General features: G+C 46.2%; 1 protein-coding gene across 14 annotated transcripts in view; it reads left to right on the forward strand.

Moving 5' to 3' along the window:
• The window catches only part of MAP4 (microtubule associated protein 4), a 167,031-nt gene that overhangs the window by 36,557 nt on the left and 117,148 nt on the right, over nucleotides 1-13,326 (forward strand). The window contains exon 3 of one of the 14 annotated variants that reach the window (XM_080385740.1): nucleotides 6,525-6,572. The exons of the other annotated variants lie outside the window; for them this stretch is intronic. The gene's annotated coding sequence lies outside the window, so the exon portion shown is untranslated. The remainder of the gene's footprint in view (nucleotides 1-6,524; nucleotides 6,573-13,326) is intronic. 14 annotated transcript variants of the gene reach the window in all.

Consider the following 13,326-nt stretch of genomic DNA (forward strand, 5'->3'; position numbering starts at 1 on the left):
AGAGGAGGTTATGATTCTCCAGGGAAACTAATGAGTCTTTAAACTAACTTACTTGCTATAGCTAAGATCTTGCAGAATTTGCAAGTAGCTAAAATTCATTTCTTAGTATAGTGTGTTTTGCTTCATTCTTCAAAAGTTTTTTGACCTTCTAGTAGTGGAACGCTTTAAAGTATTGTTTGCTCTTTGCAAATCTAGTTGAAAAAGCACTGACAGGTTTGCTGTTTCACTCATCTGTCTCTGAGACCTCAAGCTGGTGATGAGTTGTCATTGATGAAAATAGTTTACTAGTCACCTTTCTCGTTTTGAAGCTACCAGTTCTGTGTCCTGATCGACAGGTTCTCATGCTATATAATTATGTTGTCAGAGGTGCTTATTTTAATTAAAAATAAAGTAGCTACTTCAATATAGTCACTAACATAACTAGAATTATTCAATATAGGTAAAGGAGTAAAGCTTCTATGTAAACTGAGTTCCTGGAAGGAGTGACTGTGCATACCTGGTCGCCAAACGAGCTGCTTCTGTTTTATTGGTTGTAGCTGCTGCTCTCCCCAACCTGTGATGTTTTAGGCTTCTTGCTCAACTTTTATCTTGCTTTTTTGAGTAACACTGACTAATGTCTTGATCTTGGAGCGCTTCTCTAGAGTCAGTTTGCTTGTAGCAGATGGCACCCAGCCTTTCTTGTGGGCATCAGATTGTGTATTTGAGTAGGAGAAGCCACAAAGTTGGCCTCCAGGAGCTCTACTTGAGAAGGTCTTTCCAGTGCCATTTATGACTTGATTTATTCTTCTTGAGAGCCCTTGTGAAATAAAGGAGCAGAGTTGCTGGGCCTAAGTCTTCCCTCTTTCTGCCAGCCCATTTCCGCAAGCTTGAATTGTTTCTGCTGTTCTACAGGAAGTTCTTGGTATTTTTCAAGACTTACTACAATGGGCTTCTTGGTGTATGTATGAGATACGCTACGGATGTAACACATTAAATGCTATTCAATGTCTCCTTATATTATTCTTCAGTGAGAGCTTTGTTTGATTAACTTTACTCTAGAATCTGTCCTCTATGGTCTTACTTTCTCCCCTACCCTCTCAGATGTATATAGACATAAGACTAAATGTTGACGGTTCATGAATGCATCGAGGGGCTGCACAGTGGTATTACAACCATAATTAAGCTGGACTGGATCTCTGAAAAATTTATGTCACAGCATGACTGGGCTCTTTCTCATCTCCTGGTTTGTAATTCCGGTGTTCATACTGTACAGTTTTCTTCACAAGCAGTAACAGAAGAAATCATGTTAGAAATTAAAGCGGAAATTCTTATGTAAGCACAGGATTGGTTATTCTGGGAGCTACATATATAAGATGAATTTAGAGGAGTTGACATGAGGACCAAGTGACTGAGGTGAACTTTATTAGTGAATCTTCTCCCTTTTTATGCGTTCATTAGTTGTCTTTTCCAGGCCACAGCAGTGAGATGATCTTGTGGGAAGAATAAGGAGGTACAAAAAAAGTAATAAAAATGGGAATTATTGACCGATCTACTGTATTAGAAATGTGCCATCCTTCCCTTCCTCCCAAGAGAAGGGACTCTTCAGTAAAAGAAAGCCAGAAAGCCAGTATTTTCTGGGTTTTGCTCTTAGGGGGGTACAAGCTACTTTCCTTTCTGATGCATGTGCTATTAAAGGAAAGCAGCTGACAGGAACAGCTGCTTGCCTTGCCTGTTTGGTTTGTGGCTTAGCAGTCAATATGCAACATAGAAAGAAATGTGCTTTGCTAACAGCCAGAGTTTTCATACCCTGCCCCCACTTCGGGTGTCTTTCCCTCTGTCCTCTGCCAAGTGAAAAAAGGAGATTGTTCCCCGCCATGATTAATGAAACTCTCCTTATTTGGTGCTGCCTCGTCTGGTGAGCAGCACAAAATCCTGTCTTCTGGCTTGAAAACCAGCAAAGAAGTGTGACTGTGGGGAGTTTCTTTTTTAAAGTAGTTAAGGAATAGGTCGTTTTAGAGCTGAAAGTCTGTGCAGAAGGTGGGCAGAATCCTTTATTTTTCTTAGATAATAACTTATGATTTTTAGTGATGACATACCACGCTTTTTTAGGTCACATTTCAATGCTTGTAGGCCTGTGCAGAGCTAGACACTTGAAAGTCCCTCACAATTACTATCTATGAACTCATCTTCCATGTGGCTTTTTTGAAGGCCAGCCAAAACCATTAATCCCCATCTTCTAGAGTCCCTAATCCCTGCTGGGGTTTATAGGAAAGTTATTCTTGTACTCCCTGTGAAGCTGCTCTGGCAGAGTATCTATCCTGCTGTAACTTAAGGCAAGTTTATTAATGTGACTCTTTTATCAGCTTGGAAATGGTACAGCTCATAATGTAGCAATCTGACTTGGACAGTCTTACCCCATCTTGCTGAGTGGTTAATAGTAGTGAAATTGCCCAAAGGAAGGGAATCATTCAGGAGGCTGGTGTTCTCTTATCTCAAGTATAATTAACAATAGTAAAACACTCTTTGCAGGCATGAATATATGCCATGTATTTTTTTGGGGTTGGATGCAAGTGAAGTCAGAGTTGGAAGTGGTCTGCTGGAATGATTCTTTGCAGTTGTATCACTCTTGCTTTTCTCAGCTTGACACTCTAAAGCCTCCTGGTTCTGGTTTTTGTCCAGTTGCGGCTGGGCTAATGTAAGGCCCTCTTCCTATGCGAGCCTCCCCCCTTCCCACCATCCTTACTTGCTCGAAGACTTTTCTTTGATTCCAAGTCGGCTTCTCCAAACATTCAGGACTGGTTTGGGTGGGCTTCCTTCCATTTGTTGTCCTTTTAGGGTTTGTTTGTGATGTAGACAGGAGGGAAGTCTGAACAATTTTACCTTTGGTTCATGACTGTTCACTCTTGCCAGTTTTGGTAGCACTGGTCAGCTTTGGCTGTGCCACATCTTCTGTCGGTGGAAGTGGTTTATTAGGTGGCTTAGGGCCCTTGCTGTTAAAGGGAGTTGTGCTAACTCTTTAGTGGTACATACTGTGGGGAAATTGCAAAATTCACTTTAGGCTTTTAGACAAATGCAGAACAATTTAAGTGTCATTCCCAGGGATGTGGTAGAGTTATTCTCTTGGGTGTCTGGAGTTTTCTCTGTCTGTGTTCAGTGACCAGAATTTGGCTTTTCAAAGCTAGGTAGCAAGAGAGTTGCTGCTTTGGCTTTGCTCTTGCTGTTAAATGTACTGATAAAATAGGCATGTACTTCATGCCTAGAGTTCCTGTCCATCTCCTTCTGGAGCCATTGCATGTTGTTACTTCCCTGCATAGAGAAGTCAGGTTCTGCAAAACGTATCTCCTCACTCTGAGCAGAAAAGAATCTGAACTAAGGCCAAAAGGGAGTGTAATGATGGAAAGCCTGCAACTGAACCTCTGAAATCTGAGTGAGCGACCAGAGTCTCACTGCACAGTACAACTGTCTGCACGCTGGACTTTATACTGAGATCTTTGGAACAAGGAAGGGCTAGTCTGTGCCATGTAAATACTGTGTTCCAGAGAAGTAAATCTTATGAACATCATCTTCGAGCCCCATGATGTGATGTTAGGGAGCTGGAACAGTAACAGGTAAGTCCAGCTTTCTCAGGCTTATCAGCAGCTCTGAACACTTTCAGAACAATAACTGGCCTATTTTGTGACCTCTCTCATGTCTCCGCTAAAGCAGTACTTTGCAACCAAGTTCTGTTAAGGGGAGTATGTGAATCCATAAATAAAACATGATGCAGTCATCTTTATTTAAAAATCAATGTTGCAAGTTAGTGTAGATGATCTCATGTCACCCACAAAAGGAGGGTGTCTTATCTTTTAAGGGAAGAACTCTAGTAGTCCAAACTAGAGTCGGATAATAAAATTAATATATTTATCCAGAGTGCTCTGAGAGTTCTGAATTATTACGTATCTGTAGCTGCCACTGATATACTGTCTGCCTGTTGTGGTGATTATGGGAAGGTGCAGAATATATATATTCTTGTCATATGTGAATAATAACGGGAAAGCTGCTCCCAGCTGATGGAGAGGCATTGTGCCTGTCCACTCCTTCCCCCTGACATCCTAATCCTTTACTAGGAAATAACTATAGGGAGGAAAATATCAGCCCAGAGCTTTAAAAAACAAGCAAAATTGACCAAGAAAAAGCCCCTTGACTTCATATAGCTCTCTCCCTCCTCACTTGTGGCATCCCTGCCCATGGCCACATGTTGCTGTGTGGGACTGTGGTGCTCTTGGTTAGGATCAGCAGCTCCTAGCCCTGTGACTGCTGTTGTTTCAGCCCCATCAGCTGGCCAGGATGACTCTGGTAGCAGTGTGCTAACAAAAGCCTGAGTAATTTGAGTAGTGACAACATGTGGAAGCTTTTTAGATAATATTTGCTTTTATCTTAAAGCTGCATTTTCACATATATTTCCATGCGGGAAGAAGGTGAGGCATAGCAAGAAGCTTAACGCCTGTCTTGTGTGGATACATGCAGTCCTTGCTTTTAGAGCTGGCCTTCTACGTTAATTCTGGTTGTCTTCATGGTTTTGCAAGTCATGCTTTTTCTACTGTACTGACTTCTGGCCTTGCGCTGTAGACAAACTGAAGCAATTGCAGACAAGTAATAACTTGTGGGTCTTTTGAAGCAGCAGAAAAAAGACCTTTGTATATTAGTTAGCAGGATTGGTGGCTGCCTTTCCATTGCAGGAGTAGTTAGGACTCCTAGAGCTAGCTTCACAGCACCCAAAGTAATTTTAGCTCCTAGATTGAGCAAGGGAGTTACACAATGGCCGATCGTGTTCGTTCAAATTTTCAGGTATCAGAGATGCAAATTCCAGAATTACTCCTCAATTTTTTTACAACTTACTGTAGGACCGCGCTACTGTGTGCTCTCGACACTAATTGATTCTCTCAGAGTCTTGGACAGAAATGGATCCTCTCCAAAACTGTGTGGCCAGCGAGGCTGGGATGGTTTTGGTTTGTCTTTAGGCCTTTAAGGCTTGCCGTCAAGATGCAAAATGCAAGTGCTTCTGGACATACCTTGTTCTGTTCATAGGCTCACTGGTTTCAAAAATAATAACAGTGGTCTTCAAAGAATATCAGAATCACAGAATAGCTGAAGTTGGCAGGGACCTCTGGACATAACGTAGTCCAGCCCCTCTCTGCTTAAGGCAGGGTCAGCTGGAGCAGGTTGCCCAGGATTGTGTGCTGTTGGGTTTTGAAGATGTCCAAGAATGGAGAATCTACAACTCTGAGCAGCCTGCAACCTCTTGAACACTTAGTCCAAAGTAACTACCCAGTAGTGTTGGTTATATGGAAGATGGTTGGTTGATTGATTTGACTTTCTTTTTTTTCTCACAACACCATTGTAAGAGGTTATCCAGGAGCTTCCTGTCAGTCAGATACTTGCCAAGTGAGAAATGATCTCCTCTTTAGCACAGTCTGCGTCTTTGATTTTAAGAATGACACATGACAGCCTACTATTGATGCCTCCTAAGTCTCCCTGTTCTATCTAAAGAATGTCATGTTGAGAGCAGCCCTGAGGAAAGGGACTGGGGGTGCTGGTGGGCGAGAAGCTGGATGTGACCCGGCCACGTGCGCTCGCAGCCCAGAAAGCCCCCCGTGCCCTGGGCTGCATCCCCAGCAGCGTGGCCGGCGGGGCGAGGGAGGGGGCTCTGCCCCTCTGCCCCGCTCTGCTGAGACCCCCCTGCAGCGCCGCCTCCAGCTCCGGGGCCCCCAGCATAAGGAGGGCACGGACCTGTTGGAGCGGGGCCAGAGGAGGCCACGGAGATGGCCAGAGGGCTGGAGCCCCTCTGCTGTGCAGCCGGGCTGGGAGCGCTGGGGCTGTTCAGCCCGGAGAAGGGAAGGCTCCTGGAGAGCCTGGAGCACCTTCCAGCACCCAAAGGGGCCGGCGAGGAAGCTGGGGAGGGGCTTTTCCCAAGGGCCTGCAGCGCCAGGACAAGGGGGAACGGCTTTGCGCTGAGAGAGGGCAGATGGAGATCAGAGCTGAGGGAGAAATCCTTCCCTGTGAGGGCGGCGAGGCGCCGGCACGGGCTGCCCAGAGCAGCTGTGGGTGCCCCAGCCCTGGCAGTGCCCAAGGCCAGGCTGGACGGGGCTGGGAGCCACCGGGGCTGGGGGAAGGGGGCCCTGCGCGTGGCAGGGGTGGGACTGGGGGGTCTTTAAGGTCCCTTCCAACCCAAACTGTTCTATGGTAGGATTCCATGATACACAGCCACCCGTAGGTGTGTGTGCATATGTATATATTTAGGCATGCACAAACAAGAATTGTTTCTGTGCTCTTTCATTTGGGTATTCCTTCTGCCTTGATCTTTGACAGAGATCTAGTTCCAGCTAATTGTTGTTATTTTGCATAAGTGCTGAATGTAGACTTTATTTTTAAACTGCTTTTATTTAATTAAAAATAATTGTAATAAGGGGCATATAATAGGCATTTTACCTGCCACTAGAATACAAATTCCTCGAAGTCTTGAACTAGTATTTATTTATTTATTTATTTTTTTCCACTAATAACAGGTCTGCCTACAGAGATCAATTTGTCTGGAGAGCTTCCATAATAACTAGAGTTAATGCAGTTAGTCCTTTCCAAGCAACTTTGCTCAGGCAGCATTGCTTTTCTTCCGTGGGAGAGATGAACATTAAGTTGAACAGGATGGAATTTGCAGGAACGTTCCTTCCCTTGCAGGTGATCTCTTGATAGGAGCCTGGCTGCATGGTTGTTGTCCAGTACTTGGCACTGGGGAGGCCGCACCTTAAATACTGCCTTCAGGTTTGGGCCCCTCACTACAAGACATTGAGGTACTGGAGCGTGTCCGAAGAGCAACAACAAAGCTGGTGAAGTGTTTAGAGAACAAGTCCTACGAGGAGCACCTGAGGGAACTGCTGGTGTTTAGCCTGGAGGAAAGGAGGCTCAGGCGACACCACCTTGCTCTCTGCAATGACCTGAATGGAAGTTGTCATGAGGTGCAGTCTGTCTCCCAAGTAACAAGTGATAGGATAGAGGGAAATGGCTTTAAGTTGCACCAGGGAAGGTTTAGATTGGATATTAGGAAAATGTCTTCACCAAAAAGGTGGTTGAGCATTGGAACAGGCTGCCCAGGGACATGGTGGAGTCACCATCCCCGGGGGTATTTAAAAGATGTGTAGGTGCGGTGCTCAGGGACATGGTTTAGTGGTGGGCTTGCCAGCGCTGGGTTAGCGGTTGGACTTGATGATCTTAAGGGTCTCTTCCAACCTGAACAATCCTGTGATTCTGTGGGTGGCTAGTCTTTGTGCTTGGGAGGCAGATGCTTAGTGGGATGCATTAAACACCAATATGGCAAGCAGCAAATGGCACTTTGTAAAATAGCAGAGGTTTTGACTGCTGAGAGGTTTTGGCCTGTATTGTCATGGATTGGATCACCAGAGACCTCTATTTTGTTGAAATCTGATGTGGTTGATTCCTGTACTAAATTAAAGCCAAGTTAAATGTTGCAGTGACCCAACTTCCTCATGTCAGAGATGACTAAAAAGCATATTCTTTTGGCTGATGCAAAGCTTCTATTTTAAATGAGCAGTACAGAGCACTGAATTTGTCTTTGAAGAGTCTATTGGAGATGCAAGTGCAAAGGTGGAAAGGTTGAGTGATGCATTGATCTATCCTTGCTGGCACAGGGCTAAAGTTTCTTGAAAAACATCATCGTGGATCACAAGGCTTCTGCCCTGGGGAGGGTGGAGCAGCTCTGTAATCTTGTTGTTTGTTACAGCTGTAAATATATAGAGTCCTTTCATGAGGTCTTTCAGTGTTTAGTAGCTGTTAGAATAGTGTTCCTTCTGCCAGCTCCAATGAAATTTTTATTTGTACTTGGGAGCTTTTCATCACCTGGTGGCGTGTGAGTTGCGTAACATACCTCAAATGCACTCTGTAGATCTGCCTGATGTTGGAGATGTATCTGCCATAATGGAGATGCAAAAGCTGATGTCTGATCATTTCATTTGTTAGGCTGGGCACAATCTTATTCAGAAAGACAGATCAAGCTGGTTTTCCTCAGGTTTCCAATTTGTCTGTCTGTGTTTGAGAACCCAAGTAGACTTCAATTGTCCTTGTTGCTGCTCCCTCCCCTGGATGGCCTTGTGCTGGTCCCTGCAGTTTCTTTTGAGGTCCCTTTGCTTTAAAGAAAAATGGCTTGTTTTTTGTTAAATCAAGTACAGATAACTTATATTTAAGTGAATGTCCACATCTAGAAAGAGTGGCTATAAACTGAAATACAGCTTTAGTAAACCTGAAAAATGTTGGACTGTCAGCTTGCAGGCTGACTTTAATTATGGCTTTTATGTTGGCAGCGAGTAGGAGATGCACATGTGGAGAGAGGAGGTTACTTTACAGCTTTCCTCTGGCTAGTTCAGGATTTCTGCCCAGTTATCTTTGTAGACTTTATCATTTCATGAAGTGTAAGCTCTCCAAGCTATGAATGTCTGGAAGGCAGGAAGAAAATAGAAGTTGTCTCAAATCGCCAGAAAACAGAGAATCTTTTTAACATTACTCAAGTGGCATGAATACTGGCAGACTGTCTGCTGCCTTACTTTGCTAATTCACATGCCATCTGAATAATTGAATATGGTTAAAGCATGCCTCATTGGCTTTAGTATTGCTTTCTTAAGGGAAGTCTAGCTGATGAAAATGTTTCAGGCTTATCAACAGAAACGTTCATTAAAGACCCTTTGCAGTCTAGTTGTAGAAGTTGGGTATATTTGCAGTATCAATTAGCAGAAAAAGTAATGCTTTACTTTAAATAGTGGAGAAATGGCTCATATCTTAAGTAATGAAACCCTACAAATTGGTGGTACTCTCTGGAAATACTAATAAAACCCAGAATTATGTAGACTCGTACAAGGCATTATGAAATTGAAATAAGTGCACTTTTTAAAGCCATCAGCTTTGAAATTCTGAAGGTGCAGTTTAGAAAATCTAAAGGTATAGCATTAAAAAACACAACCCAGCCATTGTCAGCTAGAGTGTTTTGTTCAGATGACTTTCCCTGTCCTAGTCTATTGGCCTTGCTGTGGTGGTTTCCGTTCTGCTCTGACAGTTGCTCTTTGTTTATTCAAAATATTAACATGCCCATGAAAGTGAGTGACTAATAGTATTAACAAAACACAGTTGGCATGCAGGCCATGCTCACCACCTGCAGTGCGCACAGCCCCCTGCCTGCAGCCATCCTGAGCATCTTTGCAGGGTCACTTCAATTGCCCCAAACTTTCCAGATTCTGAAGTACAGGTCCCCGCTGAGAGCATAACTGCTTCCCAGTTTGTCTTTGCTGCTGGTGCTTGGGAAAGTTTGTGAACCCACCTGGAAGATACGGTGCTGCTTTTCCTCGGATCCACATGTAAATCAATGTGCCACTTTCACACCTTAGAGCTGTATTGCTAAGTGGGAAGTTGATGAACAAGTGTACTGCAGTCAAGCTTTGCTCAGTCTTCTTGTGGCTCTTGTGCTCACTTTCCTCTTTTGCCTTTTTTCCTTAGGCTTTTTTTCATACTCAAGTACATGTATATACATGTGTTCCACCCAAGACTTTGCTTGAACCACAGAATCGTTCATGTTGAAAAAGACCCTTGAGATCAGAGTCCAACTGCTAACCCAGCCCTGCCAAGCCCACCACTAAACCATGGCCCTAAGTGCCATGTCTACACGTCTTTTAAATACCCCTGGGGATGGTGACCCCACCACCTCCGTGGGCAGCCTGTCCCAGTGCCTGACCAGCCTTTCAGGGAAGATGTTCCCCAGCCCCCAATCTAAACCTGCCCTGGGGCAAGGTGAGGCCGTTTCCCCTTGTCCTGTCACTTGTTCCTGGGAGCACAGACCGACACCCCACCCCACCCCCCCCGCCGCTGCACCCCCCTGTCAGGCAGCTGCAGGGAGCAAGAAGGTCCCCCCTGAGCCCCTTTCTCTCCAGGCTGAACCCCCAGCTCCCCCCTGAGCACCCCCCCCCCCCCAGGCTTGTGCCCCAGCCCCTTCCCCAGCCCCCTGCCCGGCTCTGGACACGCTCCAGCCCCTCAGGGTCTGGCTGGTGCTGAGGGGCCCAAACTGAGCCCAGCATCCGGGGGGCGGCCCCCCCAGTGCCCAGCGCAGGGGGACGGGCACTGCCCCGGCCCTGCTGGCCACGCCGTGTCTGACACCAGCCAGGGCGCTGCTGGCCCCCTTGGCCACCTGGGCATGGGGAGGCTCGTGCCCAGCTGCTGCCGCCCAGCCCCCCAGCCCCTTCCCCGCCAGGCAGTGCCCAGCCCCCTGCTCCCAGCCTGGAGCTCCTGGGGCTGGTGTGACCCCCGGGCAGGCTCCAGCACGGGGCCAGGGTGACCCGCACACAGCTGGGCTCGGCCCCTTGGCCGGCCTGCCCGCCCAGACCCCCTGCAGAGCCCCCTGCCCCCCGGCAGGTCAGTGTTCCCCCCAGCTCGGTGGTGCCTGCACACACTGAGGTGCCCCCGGCCCCCTGGCCCAGTCACAGCCCCTGCGCTGAGCCCCGGGGAGCACCGCGTGTGCCCGGGCTGGTGGGACGTGGCTCCGCTCCCCACTGCTCAGCCAGCCACCTTCTCACCCAGTGTAGGGTCCAGCTGTCCAAGCCGTGAGCAGCCAGTTTCTCCAGGAGTTGCTGTGGGAGATGGTGCCAAAGGCTCCACTAAGGTCCAGGCGGGCAGCACCCACAGCCTGTCCCTCACCCACTGAGCGGGTCACCTTGTCGTGGACCGAGATCGGGTCGGTGGAGCGGGACCTGCCTTTCATGAACCCCCGCTGGCTGGGCCTGACCGCCTGGTCGTGCTGGATGTGTCACATGGTGGCACTCGGGGCCTGGCCCGGCACCGAGGTCGGGCTGAGAGTCTGTAGTTCCCCAGATCCTCCTTCCTGCAGGTGAGGTGGGTGTCACGTTGGGTGACCCCCAGTCACCGGGGACCCCTCGTGAGCCAGAGCTGCTGCGAGACGATGGGCAGTGGCTCGGTGAGCGCTGCTGCCAGCCCCTCGGTGCCCTGGGGGGTTCCGCCTGGCCCCACACTCTGCTGTGTTTGCTCATGTTCAGATTTATTCAAACTGTTCTCTCGCAAGTAAGAGACCAGCAGTGCTTAGAGCTCTCATTTTGTTTTCTGCTTGGATCTGTTTTTGTTCCTTGTGTTCCTGATATTCAAGTTCAGTTACCCACAGCTGAACAGGCTACAGACAGCTTGAGGATCTCCAGGATTGTTTCAGTGTGTGTGCGGTGTCACTTGGAGCTCATTTAACCTGCTTTGTTGGGAAGGCTTTTTGCTACAAGGGAAAAAAGCTCAAATGAGAATAGCAGTCAGAATCAAAAGCTGAGGGAAAGGTTATTAGCGACCTAGTAAGTGGAAGTAGTGAGGTATTGGACAGGGAAGAGGAAATTACTCTGAGCAAACCCCATTATGAGGAAGCAATAGTGGCTGAAGCTCTGCCTTGGCTTTGAAATTGTGTCGGCAAGCTGAATTACAACTTCGTTAAACCCATTTAAAGTGAGAAGTTAAAACATCCTGTTGATTATCTTATGTGTGGCTGTCAACTGATTGTGGAAGGGAACTGAGATTTGCATCAAGCCTTTGTTGTTGTTTTAGGGTTATTACTGTGCAGTTCAGTGGCACTGAATTTGGTATAAATTAGGGACACTTTGCCCTGTCCCTAGCCGTCTGCAGTACCCTCATGTCCATCACTGGTTGCCAAACTCTGCCAGTGTGAGGGATAGTGTGTACTGCAGCTTGGTAGTCCAGAGTGGAAATGCCTGCATTGTCCTTGTTTTTCTCTGTGGAGGTAATAATAGGAACTTTATTCCCTTTTAGTTGTGTGCTTTTTGGCTTGTTATCTATAGGAACTTGGAGGTTCTGGGACTTTTTAGTATATTCTGTATACTTAAAATTAGCCAGAAGGCTGTTGGAGAATTTGGGCTGAAAAGGGAAACAACTCTGCAGGTGTCCTTGTCTGTTCTAGCAGTTCAGGTGTAAAACCAGCAAATACTCCAAATCTGCCTTCTCTGCACTTGCTACTTTTGGCCTTCATAAAGGAGGGAAGCAATTGCTTAGGCTATAGACATCATAGCTGGAAACTCTTATTGTATTTGTGTTGTCTGAAGGAGAACGTGGTTTTGTGTGACATGGCTCTTACTGAAATCCTGATGTTGCTGAAAGTCCAAATATCCATTTGAAATTAGTAATAAGATATTTTGTGTGACGCCTTAAGTAAGCAGACCCTTTCTGTGATATGGCAGTTGGCAGCATGAGTGGTGTGGCAGATTGGAGCTGGAAACTGCTTGCTGCTGTTTGCTTCAGCTTGTCAGAGTTATGAGAAGGCTGCTGCCTACGCTCTGGTTCAAACAACTGTTCAAAGTTTAAAATCTGTTTGTTTTTTGCTATGGATATATCTATAGTCTTACACTTAACTAGTGGTATGATGATGTATGTGGTATCCGGTACTTAACACTTGTCTACCAGGTCTTGAGTATCTGGACCGGACAGCCTTCCCTCAACTAGTGAGATGGTAACTGTACATCGCTGCTTTTTTTTGGGAAGTAATTCCTGAATATAAGCCTATAATTCAGGACACCCATTTTGAGGCCCTTGCACTGGTTTACCTAGCAAGTGAGTGGAGCATGAATTTGTGTGTGTTGCTGGAAAGACTTTAATACCCTTGGCCTGCATCTCATTACTTCTGAGAAGAAGCTTCTAGTAATTTGAGTGATTTCCTGTGGCTCGGAACACAGAAATAAAGCAGGGATCTTACTGTGTTTAACTTTAAAAAAAACAATAAATTAATCCTACCTGTTCAGAATGTGCCAAAAAAATGATAAAAAATTAAATTGGGTCAGAGATTTGTTGTGCCCAGCCGTGGAATGTAAGAAATGTCAGCAACTTGATTCATTGATGTGTCCTCTTCTTTTGAAAGATAGATGCAGACATCCTTTTCACAGAGGACTCCCTTCAGGATATGGTGAAGGAAGATGACTTAGCATATGTCTGCTCCCTGCTAGCCTGTTTTCTTAACGCCTCAACAGGCACTGCGAAGTGCTCATGAGAGCCTCATCTAAGAAAAGCAAGCTGACTTAGGACAAGAGAAATGGGAATCATGACTGAGCTGTCGCTGTTTCTTCCAGTCGGGGATTTTGTTCTGTATGTAGTTAGGAGCTAATTTTAAAGGAGCAAGTGGATCTGATAAAATAATACATAGATTTATGAGCAGCATGTATATCACAGTGTCTTCTTTAAACAAACAAGCAAAAGTGAGGAGATGTTGCTTTGTTTCTTATTCATCTTAATGTGCTGCTTTTGTGAATAGATTTCTCCTAC

This window comes from Falco punctatus, assembly GCF_963210335.1.
Source record: "Falco punctatus genome assembly, chromosome: 4".
Lineage (NCBI taxonomy): Eukaryota > Metazoa > Chordata > Aves > Falconiformes > Falconidae > Falco > Falco punctatus.